The 8529-nt window shown below is 58.6% G+C and overlaps 1 pseudogene; it reads left to right on the forward strand.

Annotated features, from left to right (window-relative positions):
* The first annotated feature begins 4670 nt into the window (after positions 1-4670).
* LOC131560159 (Fc receptor-like protein 3) lies at positions 4671-8236 on the forward strand (annotated as a pseudogene).
* The last annotated feature ends 293 nt before the right edge of the window (positions 8237-8529 follow it).

Below are 8529 nucleotides of genomic sequence, written 5' to 3' on the forward strand. Positions count from 1 at the left end.
GGACACCAGCCTGCCAGGGCCATTGCAGGGCTGGGGACAGCAGGGTGGGGCCATGGCATCTCCTGAGGACTCACCAGTGAGGCCGAGGGTCTGGGCTGGAAGGGAGAAGGGACAGGGTGGCAGTGTGGGAACAGAGACACAGGGGTACAGGGTGTGAGGATTGTCCCCAAACTCTCCCCGTGGGAAGAGCAGTTCTTGTGGGTAAGTGCATGGGTATGGCCACCAAAAGATTTGGAGAGGCAGGGGGAGATGTCTGTGTCACAGGCACCCATGCATCACATCCCTGTGGCACAGATGCCTTGGGAACAGGGACACCGAGGCCACCCTGGGCTGAGGCAGAACATGGGGACAGTTTGGACACCCTTGGCATGAGGACACCACCGACACAGCCCATGCTGGCCCAGGTCACCCCCACCAGTTCATGATCCCATCCCCATGGCCACATCATCACTGTTCTTGTCCCCTCCAGTCCCTGCATCCCAGTTCCCTTGTCCCTATGCCCAGAGCTACCTGAGCCCAAAGGTGCCAGCACCCACATTCCTGTCCCCACATCCCCATCCCCAAATTCCTGCTCCTGTTCCGGTCCCCAAAGCCACCCTCCATACCCGTTCCCACTCAGGTCCACTGTGGGTAACATGGACTGGAACTGCTGGCATTGGGGACCTCAGGGGACCTGGCAGGCTTCCTGTGCCCCCTCCCTCCCCATCCCTGGCACTTCAGGCCCGTGCCCGGGGCACTCACCTCAGAGGAGCAGCACCACCTTCCCGGCCATCCCGGTGTCCCCAGCCACGTGGACTGGCTGTCACAACTGCCAGCGGTGGCTGTCTCCTGGGTGGTGGCTCTTTGGGCAAAGGGGAAGGAAGCAAGGTCACGTTATGTGTAGGTGGCCCTTGGTGGGGCAGGGTGGCCACAAGCTGAGCACAGGCTGTGGGCAGGGTGGGGACAGGATGAGGACAATGCTGGGTGTGACACAGTGGCACATGGGGTTCCCAGGAGTGTGGGGCTCAGAGGGTTTGGGGTCCCAGGAATGAGTGTCCAGAGGAATGGAAGGTCCCTGGGGAATTGGCGTCCCTGGGAATGGGGGTGCTGAGGAGGAGGAGTCACTGAGGATGGTGTTGCCATGGGAATGGGGGTCCCATGCCTCAGGGGCTCAGGGATGAGAGTCCCAGAGGAACATGGGCTCCAGGGATGTGGGGTCATGGGATGGGGATGCTTGGGGATTGGGAGTTCCCGTGGGAATGGGAGGTCCTGGGAAAATCAAGGTCCTGGGGAAAGGATGATTTCAGGGGATGGAATGAGTAGGAGAGGGTTCCTTGGGAAGGAGGGGTCCTGGGACATGGATATCTTGGGGAATGTCAGTACTGGGATATGGGTCCCTGGGAGAGTGGGGAGATAAGAAATGGGGTACTCATGATTTGATTTCCAGCAGAAAGGGAGTGCCAGGGACAGGCAGTGGCTGGGCGGACCCATAGGTCCCAGCTCCTTCCCTGAGTGCCTCAGATTTTGGGGTGACCCAGAGCCTAACACAGACCCCACCAGGTGCTGGTGGCCCAGGGGTCACCGCAGACAGATTCTGAGGGGCTCTGGGTGTGTGGAGCTGCTGCAGAGGTGAGAATTCTATGGGGGAAAAAGAACTGCCTGTGGTTTGCTCAGCCCTGCAAGAAGAACAAACCACAAAGGGAGCCCAAGCAGTGGCTCTGTGAGGGCCTTTGGTGGTTTTCAGAGCAGGGCTGGCTGGAAACCCACCCTGCAGGGGCAGCTGTGAGGGAACCAGTCCAGAAATGCAGCAATTGTTCATTTGTTCCTCTTGGTAAGGGACTGAGAGAACCACAAAACTACTGCAAATCCCACAGCAATCTGCTCAACAACCTGACCTGGACCCTCCTCCTCCTCCCTGCCTTGCCGTAGATGGACGGTGGCCAGATGCCCTGCACCCACCACAGCTGCTCTCTCACTGCCCTCCATACCTGGTTGGGGAGAGAAAATTGAGCAAAAGGTTCCTGGATTGAGACAAGGACCGGGAGAGATCACTCATCAAATACTGTCACAGGTAAAACTGCCTTGGAATTAGAGATATGAATTGAATTTATTGCTGTCAAAATCAGAGCAGGAAAAGGATAAGTCAAATAAACCCTTCAATATACCTCCCCCCTGTTATGAATAACTTTGTAGTCATTGGCTTTCACTATTATATTGGTTTTTCCAAATTATTTTGATATAATACTGTTTGTAATCACTTTTTAACTGCTTTTGATACACTACAATTTTTCAGCCTTTTTACCCTAATCCCTGTGTAGAATATATATTTTAGTGTGATAAATACATTATAGTTTAGGCTCTCCCAAAAGATCAAGATAGAGATGATGTGCTGTGTATTACAACATTATCTGTTGTGTAAGTAGCTAATGCCTTTATTTGTGTAACTAAGTGACAATGGTGAGAATAACTCAGATAATTTTGTGAAATAGACAATGTTTGTTTAATGCACTGGTGGAGTATCTCATCTGAATGAGAAGAACACATTGAAAAGTAGCAAATAAATAAACATCAAAAGACAGAATGCAAAGAGGACCACTGACCCTTCAGTTATCAAGAACTGTCAAACCACAGAACAGGGAGACCTTGTGAGGACATAAAATATGTAAATTTAATCTGCAGTATGGCATGTACTTGATCAAAATGAATGAAGGGTCAAACCAAGCAAAAGAATTCCCAGAATACATAAACTGGAAAGATTGTTTGAATATGTATAGCCCTCCTGAGTATATATTTAACCACTACAATGAAAGGGTATGTAAGGAGAATTGCTGTAGTTATCCATGTGCCTCTGGCAGTTGCCAAGCACCCAGCATGCTGTTTACTGTCCCTTTTATTCCTTATTAAACTTTTACAAAATTTAAAGAGTGAACCTTGTTTTTCACGCAGTTTGACCAAAAACTGCATTTTGGATACAATAAGAGGGAGAAACGTCGTGTGCTTCCCCAGCACTGGGGGGGGGGGGGGGGGGGGAATGAGGAGCCCTGTGGGGTGCTGTGAAGAGGAAAAAGAGACCCCTGAGGTGAATCAATAAACCCAGCACCCCCAGTGCACCCCAGTGTCACAGCACATCATCGTAGTCACGGGGTTCCTGCTGTCCCTCGTAGGGTCCCGACAGCTCTGCGTTAGTCACTTGTGGATCCTGAGGTGGGGCAGGGCTGAGGGACACCCATGGGGGCACGGAGAATGACACCGGAGACCTGGATGGGGGTGACACTCGTGGGTGACGTGTCCCTGTTCTCCCCCTGTACTCACCCCTTGCCCACTCAGTGCCCCTAATGTGGGTGTTGAGCCTGTGCCCATCTCTGCATTCACTGGGCACCATGACACGGAGCAGGGCACTGCTCTTCTGCATGGCCCCCACCTCGGAGCGCACCTGGCAGCTGTAATTCCCTGAGTGGGAGACCCCCACGGCAGGCACCAGCAGCTGCAGGGACCCCTGCAGGCCCCCCACCACCTGCCCGTCCTGGTGGAACATGTGCAGGAGGGGGCTCGGGGCCGCAGGGGGCTGGGGGTGCTGAGGCAGCTGAGAGTCAGGGGGGACCCCAGGGTGGGCTCTGGGGGACCCTCCAGCACCGGCACCGAGAAGAGCTCTGGGAAGGAGAGGGAAGGTGAGGACTGTGACTCTTAGTGCATTGGGAAGTGGCTTTGGGGATGTCAGGAGATTGAAGTTCTAGCCATGGGGGTGCTCACCGTGCACTGTCACTGTCACTGGTTCCGACTGTGCACATGGTGACATTTCAGAATCCACCAAGCCCCTGCAGCTGTAGTGGCTGCTGTGGTTCAGCTGCAGAGGGGACAGCAACACCTAAGTCCCATTGAGGGACCTCTCCACCTCTTTGTTCCCACAGTAGAATCGCACTCCAGTGACCGACATGTCCTGCCAGCACCGGCAGCGCAGTGTCACCGTGTCCCCCTCCAGCAGCACCCCCAATGGCACCTGCAGCACCAGCGAGTCTGGGGGACAGAGGGGTCCTGTCACAACTGATGGCACCAGGACCCCCATTGGGTCACACCCAGAGCACCCAGATCCAACATGGGGATCCCCCCACACTGAGATGCTCTGGGATGTCCCCAGAGCAGGGGACAGGCTCTGGTCACACAGGAGGTGACCCCTTGAGCGGAGCACACTCAGAGCCCTCGGGGTCCCTGTGTGTGCCAGGCTGGGTACACCCAAACCCCCCTCACCATCTAAGACTCTCACAGCAGAGCTCCTCGTCCTCAGGACCCCAATTCCCCATGGACCCATTACCTGGACCCCCATTCCCTGCACCCACCATTCCCCTGCACACCCATCCCTGGCTCCCCAAACCCCCTGAGCCCCCCTGCTCCTGGGAAGCCCATGTCCCACCGACCTAGCAACCTCCTTGTCCCCAGCATGTCCCCACACTGCCCACAGCCTGTCCCCAGCTTGTGGCCACCCTGCCCCCACCAGGTGCCACCAGCACATGGGGATGGACATGACCTCGCTTCCTTCCCCTTCATCTGAAGAGCCACCAGCCAGGGGAGCGGTGGCCACAGCAGCGAGTGACAGCCAGTGCACATGGCTGGGGACACCAGGATGGCCGGGGAGGTGGCGCTACTCCTGTGGGGTGAGTGCCCCGGGCACGGGCCGGGCTGGTAGTACCCCGGGGATGGTCGCTGGTGAGGCAGAGTGGTGGGGAGGGGGCAGAGGGGAGCTGTAGGGCTCCCTGAGGTTCCCAATGCCAGAAGAGCCAGAGCTTGAAGTCACCGGGGTCATGGGGTGGCCGTGGGGACAGGAGAGGGTGAACAGGACTGGACGGATAGGAATGTGGGGAGAGGCATCCTGGGGCTGGGGCAGCTGTGGGGACAGGGACACAGGGATGCAGGGATGCAGGGATGCAGGGACAGGGAAAAGAAGACAAGCACAATGTGGATGGGCCATGGAGACAGAGGCCATGGGGCTGGCAGGGGAGACCTGTGCTAGCACAGTGTCCCCATCCAGACATCTGTGCCACACCAATGTCACCATGGGGATAGTTCAGGGGCAGCCTCTATGACCCATTCCCCACGTACACAACTGTCCCCATTGTGCCACCCCAACCCATCCCTGTCCCTTCTCCCTTCCAGCCCAGACCCTCAGCCTCACTGGTGAGTCCTGGGGGATGCCATGGCCCCACCCTGCTGTCCCCAGCCCCATGCTGGCCTTGGCAGGCTGGTGTCCTCTGTCACCCACATGTGCCCAGACCACCCAACTCCTCATGGAGACCCCCTGGAGGCCGGCGGTGCTGTGGGACCGGGTGACACTGACCTGCCAGGACTTGGGGACCACTGGTGTCACCACCTGGTACAAGAACGGGCGGCGCTGGAGGCAGGGGGGACACAACCACCTCACTGTCACTGAGAGAGGCAACTACACATGTGAGAGACTCAGCACTGGGCTCAGCCCCACCGTGACAGTCTTAGATGGTGAGGAGGATTTGGGTGTCCCCATCCTGGCACCCGCAGTGACCCTGGGGCTCTGGGTGGGCTCAGCTCCATGGGTCACCTCCTGTGTGACCAGAGCCTGTCCCCTGCTCTGGGGACATCCCAGAGCATCCCAGTGCTGGCAGACCCTGTTTATGGAATTGGAGATCCCTGGTGTGCTGTGTGTGAGCCAATACGGGTTCGTGGTGGCATTGGGACCCGCCAGGTGTAACAGGACCCCTGTGTCCCACAGCCCCATTGGTGCTGCAGGTGCCAGTGCGGGCACTGCTGGAGGGGGACACGGTGACACTGCGCTGCCGGTGCTGGCAGGACAACCCGGTCAGCTGAGTGTCCTTCTACCATGAGGAGAAGAAACTGCAGGAGCTCTGCAATGGGACCGAGCTGTCCCTGTCCCCTCTGCATCTGCAACACAGCGGCCGCTACAGCTGTGGGAGCATGGTGAAATCCAGGCTATCATGGGGATGGGAGAAGTCAGAATCAGTGACAGTGACAGAGCACGGTGAGCACCCCACAGCTGCCACTCCAATCCCCCCCACAGCCCCTCCCTAGTGACTTGGGCTCACAAATCTCCCTCCCCTCTCCTTTCCAGAGCTCTTCTCAGTGCCGGTGCTGGACGGTCCCTCTGAGCCCACCGAGGGGTCCCCCCTGACTCTCAGCTGCCTCAGCACTCCCAGCCCCTGGGGCCCTGAGCCCCCCTCCTGCACATGTTCTACTGGGATGGGCAGGTGCTGGGGGGCCCACAGGGGTCCCCGCAGCTGCTGGTGCCTGCCGTGGGGGTCTCCCACTCAGGGAATTACAGCTGCCAGGTGCGCTCCGAGGTGGGGGCCGTGCAGAAGAGCAGTGCCCTGCTCCGTGTCACGGTGCCCAGTGAATGCAGAGATGGGCACAGGGAGCCCCCACAGCCTCCTTGGGCCCCCTGCCTGGGTACCTCCATTACTGCCCCGTTCCCCCCATCCCTCACTGGGTCCATTCACCCGTCTCTGAGTCAACCCCACCCCTCTGCTGTTTCCCCACAGTCTCCAAGTCCCACAATACCCTCTCTGGGTCTCCATATCTGCACTGGGGTCCTCCCATCTCCTGCTCCATGTGTCCCCTCATTAAACTCCCCATCCTTCCTTGGGGTACCTATCCAAGCCTCCCCTGCCCCAGCTCTGCACCTCCTCTCCTCTCCCTCACTGGGATCTCCCTGCCCCTCCCTGACCTGCCCCCAAGTCCCTCAATGTCCCTGGTGTCACCCCCTCCCGTAGGGGTTCTGCCCTTGACGGTGTCCCTGTCAGTGCAGCCTTGTGCTGAGCTGCACGGTGGCCACAGGGAGAGGTCGTCTGTCCATTTCCTGGTACCCAGGAGGGCTCAGGGGCACCGCTTGGCACTGGCCCTGCCTGGAGCTGCACCACACTAGGGACAAGGGCAGTGGCCACTGCCAGTGCAGGGACAGCATGGCTGTGAGTGTCCCCCTGAATGTCACTGTCCTTTGTGAGCGGGACCGTCAGGCTGGGGGTGACCCCACCATGGCACTGCCATCCACCTCACCAGGTGCCAGCCCTGTTTGTCTCCTCACAGTGCCCGTGGCCAATGCCACCATCACCCTCAGTCCCCTGTCACAGCGGGTGTGTGCAGGTGACCCTGTGACCCTGTGCTGCTCGGTGTAGGTGGGCTCAGCCCCTGTCACCTTCACCTGGCAACACAATGGGCAGGAGGTGGCCCAAGGTCCCCTCCTGGAGCTCAGGGCTGTCGATGTGGGACATTCAGGCACCTACCAGTGCACAGCCACCAACCAGCTGGGACAGGACGGGCACCAGGCACTCAGCCCTGAGCTGGCCCTGGAGGTGACAACACAGGAACAGGACACAGGTAGGGTCACACAGAGTCACATGGGGGGTGCAGGACCCCCGGGGTTCTGGGTGACCCTGATGTGTCTCTCTCTGTCCCCAGCAGTGGCCGCAGGGGTCGGCGGGTCCCTCCTGTTCCTACTTCTGCTCCTGGCTGTCATCAGGGGCTGGCACTGGTGGCACCACCTGGGTGGGTGACAATGAGGGGGAATGGGGGTCCCAGGGATTGGGGTGAAACCCCCACAGAGTTTGAGGTCCAGAAGGCAGCATCAACAGCTCCTGACTTGGGTGAAGCTGAATGCCTAGTGATCTCACCTGGGGGTCCTGGGGAATTTGGGGAGGTCCTGCAGGGTCGTGCAGGGACATTGGGCATTCTGTCAGGGGTTTGGAGGAGTTTGGGGGCTCAGTGGATTCGGTGGGTGATTCAAGGCTCATTAGGGGCTTCAGGGATGCACGAGGCACCCAGGGGCAGTCGGAGGTCTCAGCGGTGTCAGGGGCCCTTAGGACTCCACAGTCACCCCTCCCCACTTTCCTTTGCAGCCCTCAGGAAACAGCAGGAAAGGTGAGTGGGCTGGGTCCACCCCTGAACCCCTATTTTATGTTCATTATGACCCCCTACACCCCCACAGAGACCCCCTTATCCTTGCAGAGACCCCCTTATCCTGCAAGTGCCCTCGGTCCCTCCAAAGGCAGGGGAGCTGCTGTACAGCCAGGTCGTGCGAAAGAAGAAGGCAGGGGGTGAGTACAGGTGGGGGGACAGGGACATGTCACCCTAGGGGTGTCACCTCCCATCCAAGTTCCCCCAACCGGTGTCTCTTGCAGTGCTCTCCTGTGCTACATCCTCCCAGGTGACCAATGCAGAGCTGCCAGGACCCCATGGGCAACAGCAGGACTCCAGTGACATCTACGAGAACATGCTGTGACACTGGGGGCACCGGGGGCACTGGGGATCCCTGCCTGAGGGCATCTCCCACTGTGTGTCCGCCCCCCAGCTCCCGTGGGTGCCCACCGTGCCATGGGGGTGTGGCCACGAGTGTGGAGGTCCCATATGGGGCTGCCCAGAGCTCCCCGTTCCAGTGCTCCCAGTAGCCCCAGGAGCTCCCCATTCCCTCCCCCAGTACCAGGGGGCACAGGACCCTTGTCCCTCTTATGGGACCCAAAATGCAGCTTTTTCATTAAACCAGGAGAAATGGTTTTTGTTTGTTCAGGTCTATTA

This window comes from Ammospiza caudacuta, chromosome 7 (assembly GCF_027887145.1).
Source record: "Ammospiza caudacuta isolate bAmmCau1 chromosome 7, bAmmCau1.pri, whole genome shotgun sequence".
Taxonomy (NCBI): domain Eukaryota; kingdom Metazoa; phylum Chordata; class Aves; order Passeriformes; family Passerellidae; genus Ammospiza; species Ammospiza caudacuta.